The 14,877-nt window shown below is 41.8% G+C and overlaps 1 protein-coding gene and 1 long non-coding RNA gene across 3 annotated transcripts in view; one reads left to right on the top strand and one right to left on the bottom strand.

The window, feature by feature from the left end:
• Positions 1-14,877, bottom strand: part of LOC309697815 — a 332,892-nt gene that overhangs the window by 140,606 nt on the left and 177,409 nt on the right. The window lies entirely within an intron of this gene.
• htr2cl1 (5-hydroxytryptamine (serotonin) receptor 2C, G protein-coupled-like 1) overlaps positions 4,057-14,877 on the top strand; it is a 113,554-nt gene continuing 102,733 nt past the window's right edge. For both annotated transcript variants that reach the window (XM_082519706.1, XM_082519705.1), the window contains exon 1: positions 4,057-4,175. The gene's annotated coding sequence lies outside the window, so the exon portion shown is untranslated. The remainder of the gene's footprint in view (positions 4,176-14,877) is intronic.

The following is a 14,877-nucleotide window of genomic DNA, read 5'->3' as shown; positions in this document are numbered from 1 at the left end:
TGGCTGGGTTCTGTTGTTCGATTTTCGAGTCGCTGTCACAATTAACTGTGAAAACAGAAAACGAGAGAAGAAAGAGTGAAGCGGGACGAGGGATCAATAAATGTCACAGCTACATGAGATACACATGAATGCACCTCTGCCTTAGGGTTGGTTGGTTGGTTTATTTCTTTGTATTAACTTTCTGATATCTTTTGCATTAGACATGCAAATGGGGTGGATCTGTGGTGACTTTGGTGAGTGGTATATAATAAGCTGCACAGCAGTCCCTGAAAGGATTGAAATTCCCTGACTCTGATGATCCTCTCTTACTGCCACAAGACTGACATTTGTGATTTCATTTTAAAGATCTTAAAAAAACACCTTGGATCGATTGGCTCAAAATTTGGTACACGGGTCAAATTCTTGTCTTTTCAGTAAGCACGACTATAACACCTTGATAGAGAGGATAGTGTTGTCCTCCCTGGACTTCCTGAGTTGCTGGAGTCTTCCTCTGTGCACTTTGCATGTTCTCACTGTGCATACATGGGTTATTTTCAGGTACTCGGCTTCCTGCCACGGTCCAAAGACATGTTTACATCTATTAACCCAGCACGCATGAGTGTGAATGGTGGCTGTCTTCCTGTTCGCCCTGCGACAGACTGGCGAACTGTTCAGTGTGTTTTTTCACTGTAATACAGCTGAAATAGGGTTCAGCCTATAAGTAGTTAGGATAATGGATGGACAGTGGTAGCATTGTACAAACCATTATGCAAATACTTTGGCTTGTGACCACATACCACAGCTAATGACTGTTCCTTAACTGAGCTCAGCTGTACTTTGTAGAAGTATACCAGCATAATTAAGTGCTCAGGCAAAAACAAACATGGTATGTCATAATGTGCATGTTATTTCTGTGACTTTAGATCCAGGTCTTTAAACAACTTCTAAATACCTTTTTTGTTTAAGTTCCATAGAGCGTTGTTATTGGTCATTATTATAAACTCTTAGTTTTCTTAGACACAACAGGAAAAAAATATCCCACGGCCACTTCTCAACACATTTCTTTTGTCCATATTTGTGCAATGTGTTCATGGTGCATGTATGGTGATGCACTATGTTGGACTGGTGCAGTTCATTGTAAACGTTAAATTATATCACAGGTAGCAGATATCAGTTTATATTAAAAGCAATAACAGTGATTAGAGTCACTGAATTCTACCTTTTTATAGAAGCATTGTGGTGCCAGGGGGTTGGAAATCAGCCAAATAACCTCTGCTTCTATCTTGTTGAATTCAATTGGCTAAACCCACAAAGAGCAGTGACTCTCACAACAACAATTGCAAAGGTCAGCTGATTACAGCCTCTACTCAATGCAGGGTTGACATTACTCATAATAAAATTAATGTCATGTGTAAATACAGTTCCTTTATATATCCGTATGTCGTTTTAAAATCACAAACACAGCTAACAATATTAGCTCGGTGGCGAGTAGCCTTCAGTATCTTTGATATCCTATTGCTGTGTGATTTATTACTACTACTGAAGTGGCACATAACCCAGGTAGCTACCGCAACTAAAACAAGGTAGTTGCAGTGGGCTAGCGTTAGTTTTTTAGAAAGAGCTTACCTCCTGATGTTTCTTTAGGTTGGAGTCTTTTGAAGCTGAGAGCAGCTTGGTTGCTGGCAAACAGAGTTTGCATCACACGGTCAGATTTCGCCCATTCCTTTCTTCTTTAAATGTGAAGTGTTGTCTGAATTTCCAAGTAAGAAATGCATTCCTGCCCGCACACTGCTGGCTCTGTTGTGCTGGCTTTGGGTCCATAGTGTACCTGACACCACCAACATTAACAGGACACTTACATTAGAGCTCCTTATTACGTGTTTTGTTTGGGTTTACGGCAATGCTAGGAATTATCAAAATTAGAGAGGGGATAGGAAGGGGATAGCCTAACATATGAAACAGGAAACACCGCTTTGTAATCCATTTATTTCAACAAAGTAACTGTATTCTAATTATCACCTTTTTAAATGGTAACTGTACAGTTAGTCATATTTTGTATTTTAAATACGTAACAGGAGATATTCTGTTACTCCCCAACACTGGTGAAGAAATTTTTTTTTTATCCTTCCTGTTTCTTTTTTCAAATGTCAGATGGCTGGTAGAAGACGATCTGTGAAATACGAAGCAGAGACAAAAGAAAGCATCAAGTCCGAGGGTAATGAAGTAACAGTAAAAGCAGCACTCTGACAAAGCCAAATGAAGCGTTCATGGCTCATGGCTCAGGCTGTTTATCGTACTGAAGAAGAATGGATGGGTGTAAATGGCTTCTGAAATGGTCAATATTACCTGTACATATAAAGAAGCAGCCCCTTTGAATATTACTGTTCCACTGAATAGCAATTATCAGGTGGAATTACTTCCATGGAGAGGCTAGTTACCGCCCTTTAGTTACTATCATAGCCATTATCCACTCTAATGACCAATCAAAAGAAAGTAAACCATATTATGATGGAGGACTCTAATGCTCGTACGTATAAAGTCTGAAGACCTTCACCCTGGTGACCTGGAAAATTGATCCATATGGAACATATGTTAAACTAAAGAGCACATGAAAATGAACTAAAGTCAAGCATGGAAATGGAAGTCACTTCAATAAACAGGTGGTGAGAGATATTCTGCTACCACACGTCTCACAGTACATCATAAATTATGACTTGATCCCTTAATGAATTTTGCTCACTTCCAAAGGAACAAACAGTCTCTGATTTTATATAAGCTTCATTTTAATGGAGAGAGACATAATATCAACAAAAAAATCAGGTCAAGCATGCTACATAAAAGTTATAAACTGTTTTTTGTGCATTAAAGTGAGTTAAAGAGCTTCGAAAGAAAAGTGCTCAATTGGACAGAGATCTACTGAGTGCGGAGGCTGTTTGAGTACAGTGAACTTACTGTAATGTCCAGGAAACCAGTTTGAGATTATTTGAGCTTTGTGAAATTGTGTGTTGTCTAAGGAGCTTGGAAAGAAAAGCGTCTGGACTTCTTTAAGTTGCTTGAAGACGTTTCACCTCTCATCCGATAAGCTTCTTCAGTTCTAGCATCAAATGGTGGAGAGTCCCAGATTTAAGCTCTGTGGGAGTAACCCGTCAAGAGGGAAAACGGGTAAATAGTAAATGGTCTGTATTTGTATAGCGCTTTTACTAGTCCCTAAGGACGCCAAAGCGCTTTACACAACCAGTCATCCACCCATTCACACACTGGTGATGGTAAGCTACATTGTAGCCACAGCCGCCCTGGGGCGCACTGACAGAGGCAAGGCTGCCGGACACTGGCACCACCGGACCCTCTAACCACCACCAGTACGCAACGAGTAAAGTGTCTTGCCCAAAGACACAACGACTGAGACTGTCCAAGCTGGGGCTCGAACCGGCAACCTTCCGATTACAAGGCGAACTCCCAACTCTTGAGCCACAATCGCCGATCGCCATTGTAAACCACCGCCTCTGTTCAAAGATGGTCGCTCACAGTGCACATAGATGGCTTCTTTCACTCCTCTTTCAAACCATCTGTCCTCTCTGTCCAAAATGTGAACATTGACATCCTTGAAGGAGTGACCTTTGTCCTTTAGATGCAAATGGACAGCCGAGTCTTGTCCCGTTGAGGCGGCTCTTCTATGTAGAGACTATGATGATCTTAGACTACGATGACCTGGATGACTGAGAACCTTCACAGACATTAGAGTGGTTTAAGGATCCAGTCCCCAAGTAAGATGTTTTGTATCAAACTATCAATCACACCATACAGACATGTCAACTTGGCCTACAAGACTACCTGTAACGAGCTACGAATCCCTTTTTCAATAATCACAATTGTTTTGCTATATTTATTTGTATATATGAAAAAAAAAATTTTCCAGCAAGACGCTGTGACAACTCTTGCCTGAATGCCATCCGGGATTATTGAATGAATGAAAATTGTTTTTAAAAAATCATGCAGAGCCTGATTTTTTAACTCACTCGGCACCAAATAGATTCTAAAATTCTAAATTTATCCACCATTTGTTTCTCTTCCAGACTGAAAAGCACAAGTCAGATGTTAGACACTTCAGTGTTTCCAAAGCACACATGAAAGCACGCTGAGGCTGTTCACCCATGGGAGACCGTTACACGCGAAGATCAAAACAGCATTTGGCACGGGTGAGTACATCACCGACACACACATATGAACACAAAATGCGACCGGATTCAGTTCAGTTATTCATAAGTATGGAATGCAGACTTAGAGTCTCAATCAGTCATATTAGTGCGTCAGATTGTGCGCCGACTGGCTGGTCAGTCATTATGCTGTGATATAAACAGGAAGTATACGAGATTTCACAGCTTTGTTTGTGTGTGTGTGTTTTTCAGAAATGGCATTATGGCATATTTTTTGTTATTTTTATAGTGTTTGCTTGTAGATGTGGGCCGTAGCGGTGTGAGAACTCAGTCTTAAACAACCTGACACAATCTGAATTTTGCCACAGGCTATGTATCGTTTGGATGCGTCTCACAGTGGGATCTAGGACCACCGTTTTGCCACATTTGTCAAGGGACTGTCAACTTGCATCTGAAGCAGCCCAAAATCTCTAGAGTGTAAAGAACTTACACATGCACAAACACATACAGACTCACAATCCAGTATCATACAGTCAAAGCTGTGCAGAGCTCAGAGATGCTGTAGGCGTGTTTAGTGTTGGGTTCAGACAAAGAACATTCAGTGTTATGTGGCACCATCTGTCCCTGAACAGCAAAACTCCCACGTGAGGGCATCTACACACACTTACAAAGAAGCACACACAAACATAGATGGATATACAATAAGTAAATACTCTCATGTCCCCCTCACATGTTCTCATATTTTGCTAATTATCTCCCTTACGGATGCCTGATTTCCCCTCGCTTCCTCCGTCTTTTTCACCTCTGTCTCCTCTCGTCTCCCGCTGCATCTGATAGAGTCTATTTAAGGGGACTGCGCACACACACAAACGCACACACACAAACGCACACACACAAATCGCCCTCTCCCTGTTGCTCTCAGGCTGTCTTTCACTTTGGGAAAGTTGCAGCTTTCATCCAACTTTGACGACTTCACATTAATTAGCTCAGTGGTTTGTTCTTCTGCTGGAGTGTGTGCTAGTTAGCAAAGTGGTGTCTGCTGATATTTGATAAGTGGGTGTGCACTACACTTTCTCTGTGACATTTCGGTGTCTGTCATTCGGAAAAAGCACACCCACATTTTGATGCCACACCATGAGAGACCCTTATTGGCATAATCCCCTAGTTACCAAGGGCCTGGTTTAAGATAAGGAGTAGTAGAATGGCTTTGTAATCAGTGCAAAGTTTCTTTAATGAAACAATGAACTAAAGGAATTTAATTACTTACGCTTCCCTGGTCATGAGGAGACCAGTTGTTTGGCTTTTGGGAGGCATGTTGGCTCCACTCTTCTCTAATAGTTTTCTAACTGGTCAACAGTCCTGGGTCTTTCTAACATTTTTCTTTCATGAGGGAACAAATGCTGTTGTATTAGATCCAGTGTAGTATTGCCTTCTGGATATTGAAGGCCTTCCCGGAAGTAGATTTCTGGATAGGAGCAGATGTTTGAAAATCTGTGTATAGCTTTCAGGACTGATGCAGCCTTTCCAGATGTGCAAGATGCCAATTTCATAGGCACTAATGCGACCTCCTACCATCAGGTATCTTGGCTTTTTGAAAAAAGTGTTAGTAACAAGCCGGATGATCCCTTTCCACTTTAGTAACTTTTAAAGTGAGCAATAGTTCTCCAAGTTTTTTGAAGGTTGTTGAAAGTTTTTTTGGTTCATTTTCACTCATTTTCAGTCCAATCCTTGTACTTAACCATCTTGGGAATAATGTTGACTCAGGGATTAACCAGTGGTGTGTCTACGTATAACAAAAACTTAAGAACAATTTTTCAATTGTATCTTTAAACACTTTGTTACTAGCAGCCTGTTGCATAAGCACACGTTCCCATTTCTTTAAATGTTTTTTAAAAGGGGGGAAATATTCCTGCACAGACCTGACATAGGGATCGAGGGCCAGTTCTTTCAGGTGATCCATCACCAAAGGTCTGATGGAGTGAAAGGTTTGATTCAAATCATCATCAATACTGTAGAGAAGGTCAGGAGGGCAACGGTGAGTGTCCACAGCCATCTGTAAAATACGGTGCAGGCACTGTCATGGTTTGAGGCTCAGGTTCAGTCAGTTGTGTCGGAGGTCGTGTTAAAATTAATGGAATTATGAAAACAGTACAGTCAGATTTTGATTCACAATGCAATAACATCCTAAAAAAATTTAATAATTTCATTTTTACGGCATGACAATGATCCCAAGCATACTGTCAGTGTAGTAAAGACATGGCCAGAAAATCACACAGTGAAACACTATCAGTCATGGATCGGCCTCCTCAGATCTCGAACCTCAACATTATTGAAGCAGTGTGGGATCATCTAAATGCAGCCAACATCCAAAGAAGAGCTTTGAATATCCTTCAAGAAGCCTGGAGAACTATTCCTACTTAAAGAAATGACAAGAAAGCTGCCTGAGAGAGTTCAGACTGTGTTGAAGGATAAAGGTGGTCATACCAAATATTGACTTTCAAGCTCCTTGTATTGTAAAAGCTCTGTTTCTCCCTTATATAATGTATTAAGATGTATATTTGCACTTTTCAAAAAATCAGTACACTTTAATATTAAACCCTGGTCACGTTATGTTGTGGCTGCACAGTCAGCTAATGCTTGTTTTGCTCTTGTTAGCATGAATCCACGACACATATTGCTGTTACATTTCACGAAATGTTTGTTTTAAGAGTCTTAGGATTCTACTGACTGTTATTAATATTATTATTGTTATTATGTCTATTATTGCAGGACCTTTACCTTATAATACAAAGTGCTTTGAGGTGACTGTTGTTGTGATTTGGCGCCATATGACTGAAAATGAAAACTGAATTGAATTTCCGTGCAAAGAAAAACTGGCTTTATGAGTGTCACTTCAATAACTTTCAGTAATATTGCATGTATGTTTGTAGCTTTGAAGGGTTAATGAGACTACATATTACCACCACTTTTCAGTTTTATTAGTTTGCCTTAATTATGCATCAAGTGCAAGTACCACAGATCCATAAAGCCACTGCAGACTAAACAAGCTTTGCATTTCTTGGTAAACTGTGTTGAATTATGCCTGACTCTCATTCTCCTGACTTAAGGACTTCTGGTTTTCCTGTAATATTTAAATTTGGGGGTTTAAAAAAAGATGCTCCAATTCCAACCAAAAAGCACTTCCTACCTTAGAGAGACCAGCCTCCTCAAAAAACTTACCTTCTTCTGACACGTAAAATTGGTTTTTACAGAGACAGAAGTCAGAGATGCATACCCTGACATTTTAGAGTATTTTTAGTTGGTGTTTGAACAAGTCAGAGAGTCTGAGTGTCTGTTTTCCTTCCTCACTACCTCTCATGCTGCAGCTCTCATGTGATGATGAGACATTGTGTCATGTGCCCATCTGTCAGTGATGACTATGCCCTGATATCAGTACAAAATACACATATATACTAAACACATGCATGTTCTCTGTTGAGGAGGAGGAGAAAAAGGCCGTGTCTCTCAAGTTAATTAGTCTCTCTGGCACTGCGCTCCCCTCTTCCCTTCTCCAAAAGAGCACCAAGGTCAGATTACTTCTCATGATGGATCTCCGCATGTGTTCATGTCCCACTTTCTCCCGTTTTTCTCCGTTACACACATAAAGACGCACGTGCTTTCACAATGTCTTTGATCCTAAAGCCAGAATCGATTTGTTTTGTTGATGCAGTAGAGCTACCGAGTGTAATGACCTCTTCACTGTAGCTGCAGGGACAACATGTGTGTGTATGCGTGTGGCTGCAGGGATCAGCCATAATGAAGTGTGAATCCATCTGATAAAAAAAGTGTGAGTCGGTGAACTTCCCCAAAGGACTTACACACTGCTTTTACACAGATTACCTCTGCAAGAGTGCACCTCTGTCTAGTTAAGCTACTTTCACTTCATTTAATCTTAATTTCCTTTTAGTTTGACGTGCAGCTTTTTGATTGTTACAAATTAAACGTGAGTTAAGGCCTCTACACACCAAACGTATAAAATTTGTGGAAATATTTCGTGCGTCAAAAATATTTTTGAATTTGCCTATTCCTAACGCTACAGAGGAGAATTAGGGCCACATTAAGAAAAAAACATATATTATTGTTCATTTTGAAATTTTGAAATTACACTAGACTCACTATTTAGAGAGTAAAAAAGTAGAAATACTGTTTTGAAAAGAAAAAAGTCAAAATGTGGAGATTTAAGTTGTCCTTTCAAGCCAAATTCCTTCCATGGCTGCTGTGCTCTGCAAAATGCCTTCACCACAGAACACCAGACGTGGCAGGCCCGCCATCAGAGCTCAGCTCTCTTCACAGATGAGAGCAGGTTCACGCTGAGCACTTGTGACAGACATGAAAGAGTCTGGAGAAACCGTGGCGATTGTTAAGCCGCCTGCAACATCATCCAGCATGACGGGTTTGGCAGTGGGTCAGTGACGGTGTGGGGAGGCATGTCCTCCTTTGTGTTGGTGAATGCCACACGGTGCTGGGTATGTGAGCAGAGGTCCCACTAATGGACGTCAGGACCGCATGGAGTCTGTGCCCGACGAGTAACCCGCTGGTGCTCGTTTTGCACGTCTCTCGGGGCGCGCCTCCTATTCCTCCTCACACACAGCAGCAGATCCTGAGCCTTAGGATGGTGTCTCCTCCACACTCTTGACACAGGATGCTACTTTGCAACCTGAATATGCCGCAGGTTATCTTTCCTAAGCGGGCAGATTGACATCTCAGAAGTTTAACTGACTTTGTGTTTTAATGCTTTTTTACAAAATCCTTTAGTTGTTTTTCTACATTAAATTAATCACATTCTCAGGCTTCAAACAGCAACATGTAGTGATGAAAAGAACCCATAAAGTGTGAGCGGTGTGTGTTCGAGGAGATGTGTGGCAGACGCTGAAGGAGCAGGTGCAGAGTGGACCGGCGGGTTCACAAAGGCGAGGAGCTGATTGGCAGGACTTTGCAGAAAGCTGACTGGCTGGCACACGCGGGAATCTGGAGTGCAGAGAGTTTGGAAACCACAGAGAAAAAAGTAGTTGTTATTACTGCTACACTTAATGGAAAAATTTGACAGAGAGTGGGTGGAAGAGCTGGAGTTAATATACTGCAGGACGATGATGTATACCTGTGTGGGGAAAGATGCTGGTGGAAGGAAGAACGTGCACAGGAAAAAGATTGATCTGAATCACAGAGCTGTATCACAATAAGTGAATGCAGATGTGCATTAATTTACTCATGACTCATGACAGTCTCTTCCACATATATCTGCATGCAACATGGCAGCTTTATATCCTTACTAGCTTCACATATGGTGACTGTCAAAACAATAAGAACAGAAGAATAAACGATACGTCAAGACCAAGTAGGAAGAAAGAGAAAAAAACTGAAAAGTAAAAGTCCAGTGAAAAAAACAACCTTACTCATAAAACTTAGGATGCTCTTTTGAAGTCGGCTTACACATATGGAGAGTTTGCTTCTGCAGAGGTTTGGTTGCTGAAGGTTCAGTTCTTGGTAGTGAATGACAGGAAACTGTACTTTCCCGTTGTTGCCAGGGAACTGGGAACTTTTACTTTTGCACGAGCAGGACCTTTCAAGCTCTACTAATCCTTCCTGCACCGCGCTGCATCTCTATGTTTGCCTGCGTTGCCCGTATGCTGCCACTTTGACGGCATCACGCTCATCACCAAGAAGCCAATTCGCTCGCTTAGTGCAGAGCCACTTCACTTCTCACTCACTCAGCTCAATTAAGGCTTAAAGCACTTGAGACAGTCATTTTCTGTAAATTGTACCGATTTCTTCTAGAGCAGCATCTGATGCACTGATTTTTAATGACTGGGTCACAACACTCTGGCTGAGGGTAGTTCTGACATTGCAATTGCTGCATCTTCCTTTATGTTTGTGGTGGCTTTTTGGCCAACCGAGGAACAAAGTGCATCACAAAGTACTTTGACGCTTCCCTTCCATTAATAGTGATTATTAAGCTTTTTTTCCACCCAGAAAGCTGACGCTGCAGTGGGAGTGGGACTGTCTCAAACCCCAACACTGGTATTTGTAGCCGCTGCCACTGTGTTTAAGTACCAGCTGAGACCATGAGCATGAGCAGTCCTATCTGAGGACTTTTGGGAATAAACTCTGAGTAGCCCAAGTTCTTAAATTTATGCCTTGTGCAATCAGGCTGTCCAACACTATCTGTGGTGCTAACGCAGCCAAAAGGACAAGCTAATCTCCTTAATTATCACCGTAAGCTATTCATGATGATGATGCAGTCACTGTAGTGCTACAACGGGTTTATGGCCTTTGGATTACCCCGTACCCAGTACACTGGGGACATGGATCCCCAGGACATCTTTGTCACGGGCTGGGTCTGTGATCCAGCATTTTGGGTTCAGTTTGTATTGTTGACTTATGTTATTGAAGATATGTTAAGTTCTGGTTGTTGCTATTATTTATTAGGATCTGAGTTTCCTTGTATTTTGTCATTCATTGTTTATGTTAAGTTCATTTAGATATTAGCTCCTAGATTGTTTTAGTTTTTGTTCCTTGCTTGTTAAAGCCATTTGTGTCTTCGCCCCCTGTGGTTAAGTCTTTCTTGTTGGCTCATGTCTTAAGCTGTCATGTTTCATGTCTGCATGGTTCATTTGTCAAGTATGTGTCTTGTCTGCATCCCGTCATGTTTCCTGTTTATTTTGAAAGTCTTGTTTCCATGTTCTATGTGCTAAGTTTACACTTCCCCTGCGGTCTCATTATGATTTTTTGTGGCAGCTGTTTCCTCATGTGTTTCCACTTCCCATGATCACCCCTTGTGTGTCTGTGTGTTTCCGTTCAGTCTTCGTCAGATCGTCTGTACTATTTTCCCCATGTCAAGTCATAGTTCAAAGATCATAGTTACTGTCATAGTTCACAGTCATAGCAGTCACAATCGTCATAGTTTCCTACTCAGTCTGTCTCTTCGTCTGTGTCTGCTCCTGGGTCCTCCTCACTCTTGTTCTTATCGCTAAAATGGCCTGCATTTGTATAGCGCTTTACTCAGTCCCTAAGGACCCCAAAGCGCTTTACACTACATTCAGTCATTCACCCATTCACACACACATTCACACACTGGTGATGGCAAGCTACATTGTAGCCACAGCTGCCCTGGGGCGCACTCACCGAGGCGAGGCTGCCGGACACTGGCGCCACCGGGCCCTCTGACCACCACCAGTAATGGTGGTGGTCAGAGGGCTAATGATAGTTCCTCATGGTTTGCTTCATGTTTGGGCTCATTGCCAATAATTTATGTGTTTAATGCATATGTACAGAAGAGAAGATGACAAGCATGTGCCTGTATAACTCTCTGGCCAGCGAATGTAACGCAAATACCTTCAGGACTTGACGTCATTTCACATGCGTGTTCATCAGGTTTTGATAGGTTGATTGGGGTTTTTTGTTGGTTTTTTTGCTCTTAGTCAGCATTTACAGTATTTACATTTTCTTGTGCTATGTTGTCCTATTCTTGTGAAAATATGTCATATTCAACAGTCAGGCTTTCCTATTGGCTAATTTTTGAGTCATTTTCCACTTATTATAAGCCTATTAACAGGAAGCGATTGGTCATGCACAACAATGCCTCTAAAAGAGCCATTAATCAGCCATTTCATTAACTTTTCACCTACTTATTACTCTAATCAACCAATCACATGGCAGAAATTCAAGACAACCTGCTGAGGATTAAATTAGACATCAGGATGAGGAAGAAAGGCGATTTACTGTAAGTGGTTTGAATGTGTTGTGGTTGTTGGTGACAGACGGGCGGTCTGAGTATTTTTAGAAACTGCTGATCTATACTCAGATATCAGCTATCTGCTACACCCCTTGCCCCACAGGCTAAGTCAGCAAAGCGTAACTAATAAAACCACTGGTGAGTGTAAAGAGCCAATGTGTTACTAATATGCATGCTTAAAGCAGCTTCTAAGTGTCTGAATATATGTTCCTTTTCCTCTTGGCTGAATTCCTTGTAAAGAAAGTATAGCAGCAATTATTTGCTGCTATACTTTCAAATAATTGAAAGTATAGCAGTTGCTATACCAGGAAAAAGTATCCAAAATGTATCTGCAGAGGAAGTGCTCTTATTACGAATCATTTCAGTGAGGGAAATGCGGCATTAGTCAGCTCAGCCCTGACAGGGCTGCAGACCAAAAACAGCTGCTGAGTCTGGTTTAGGAAGCGTTCCTCCCTCTAATCAAGTGTTTTTCTTTAAGTGGGCAATCACTTATTAATTAGCAACTCCCAAGCCATAGCGAGCTCTCCTGACAGGCTGCCAAAAGAAAGATAATCAGAGTATATGGGCCTTTCAACTTTGGGGAACACAGTTGACAACCCATCACCGCACCCCCTCTGGGTGCACAAATCCAAATTAGCTCTCGTCACACCCTCTTGAATTTTTATGTCGATAGCAGACGCATGTCCCCATGACTGCCGGCCAAGATTCTGCAAATGTTTTAGGTGAAAAAAAGTCCATTATTCATTATCTGAATTCTCCACAGCGGTGTCAAATGGTAGAAATATAAGTGAGCGTCCTGCATTTGGGTGAAATTCCTCACCGGTGGGCAAATACTGAGAACTGCAGATTCATATAAGTCAATGCATTGGAGTTGATGCTGGAAGATCAGGTTAGAAACAGCCTTCAACTCACTTTTACCTCAATCTTAAAACGTAGTAAACATGAAGTACTGACTGTCTCAGTACCACAGTCACACGTATACCCACAAACTAATTGCTCTCCTTCAGGCTGTCTATCAAACAGTGCCTGGCTTTTTAATGACATGCTAATAAGGCACTAACGACAGAGGGAAAAAAAGCCTAACAAGCTTTGCAATTAAAATGGCCGAAAAAATTTTCCTCCTCCTCTTCAGTCCTTCTTCTCTTCCGCTCCTCCCCAGGCGGGGGGTTGCCGGGCGTTTTGTCAGCCCTACTTGGTTTAAGTAGTTTTTATAATGGAGGCTGCCACATCAAGAAAGCGTCAGGAAGGATGCGAGTGCACATGAGAGGAGAGAGAGTGTGTTAAGTGTGTCCTTTTTGTTTCATTTCCAATAATGTTCCTTTATGAGAGAGAAGGGCTGTGTCAGAATGCTGAGTAAAAGTCTCTGGAGGGTTGCCTACACACAAACACACACGCACACACACCGTGTGGGCGCACGGACACCCACTCGCAGTTTTTGTGCATTTACACACAAAGCTGTGCACTCTGGTCCTCCCACTCACTCTGCTTTCTTCTTCACCTTAGAGTCTTCGCAATAATGCGAAAGGACAAGGTCTCTGAAAAATTCAAACGGGAGCGGGAAGAGGAAGAAAAAGGAAAAGAGATGGTCCCCGTCACGAGAGGGATGAAGGGTCACCCCGTGTCCGCGTCGTTAACATAAATTATCGAACGCGTCTCCCCTGTTGACTGTCAAGCTGCTGCCCATCCACCCTCTGCCCCTCATTAAATATGAACGTGAAGCCCTTGCGGTGTGCGTTGGGGGAATGTAAGTGAAAAGTGGCCAAAACATGAACTTTCAGCATATGCTGTATCCTCTGTGATGCTTTCATTGCTTGTTGCGACCAAATTCAGTCAACAAGGGAGCCAATTTTCAAGAGTGTGTGCTTTTTTTCTCTTGGTGAAGGAAAATTGGATGCTGTTCATCTGCGAGTATTGTGTAGTTTGCATTGCTGGCATGTCTCTTATTAGTCTCCTCGGCAACACTAACACCAGACTCATCTGTACTGAATAGCATGAAAAAGTCACAGCACAGTACTTTGGATGCAACGTGGACGCACAAAGTCGGCACAGCTGCTGATCAAAGAGCTTCAGTCCGATGTTTATTTAATGATTCACATGTGGCGTAAATGAACTGACTCCATCTTATCCAATCTCTTTTTCTCTATTTTTACTTGGTGGGCTTTTCCTTTGAATTAGCAATGTAGGCATCAGCAACTTTTAAACATCTGGATTTCATGTGTGTTTATATAAAGTTAAAGGCTTTCCTCGTCTACCTTCACACACATATGAATGTTAGGAGTGAGTTTATGGGAATTTTGACCATTCCGCCAGAAGCACATTGGACGAGAAGGCCTGGCTCACAGTTTTTGCTCTAATTCATCCCAAATTCTGTCGGGTTGAGGTCAGGAGTCTGTGCAGGCCAGCCAAGTTCTTCCACACCATAATCGCTCATCTAATAATAAAATGGAAGATCAGATCATTAAATAATTTTTACTGCCTGTTAGCCAGCTACTGTGGTTATTTAAGGTACTTGCAACCATATTTTAGTTATCCAAACCTACCAGACACTTTGTGTAGAAGTAATTGCACCAAAATTGGTTGAGTCACGCGTGGCTAGAAGAACTGCAGTCAGATAACTTTGACCTCTTCTCTGTGGAATTGTTTTTCACATCGATCGGCTATGTTTGGATATCTGGTTTCCTTAATTCCCTTTTGAGAACTGCATTTTGTTTTATCTTGGGTTGTCTTTGTCTAATATTGAAATTTGATTCATGATGTAGAACATGCTCCTGTGATAAATATGCAAATAATAAGAAAAAGAGCAAATACTGTCTCACAGCACTCTGTGTGGATCCATCCACTGTGGCGACCCCACGTGTGAGCAGCTGAACGAAGCTTTTAATGTCATGAACTTTGAAATTTAACTCGCTAGCTGAGGCTCACACAGGCTGAGATGTAGCTCTTGGGTTCTGTGTAGTTTCTCTGAGCATTGCT

This window comes from Aulonocara stuartgranti, assembly GCF_965226115.1.
Source record: "Aulonocara stuartgranti genome assembly, chromosome: 3".
In the NCBI taxonomy this organism is placed as follows: Eukaryota; Metazoa; Chordata; class Actinopteri; order Cichliformes; family Cichlidae; genus Aulonocara; species Aulonocara stuartgranti.
The sequence above is the reverse complement of the archived record's forward strand: the minus strand, read 5'-3'. Positions and strand labels throughout refer to the sequence as shown.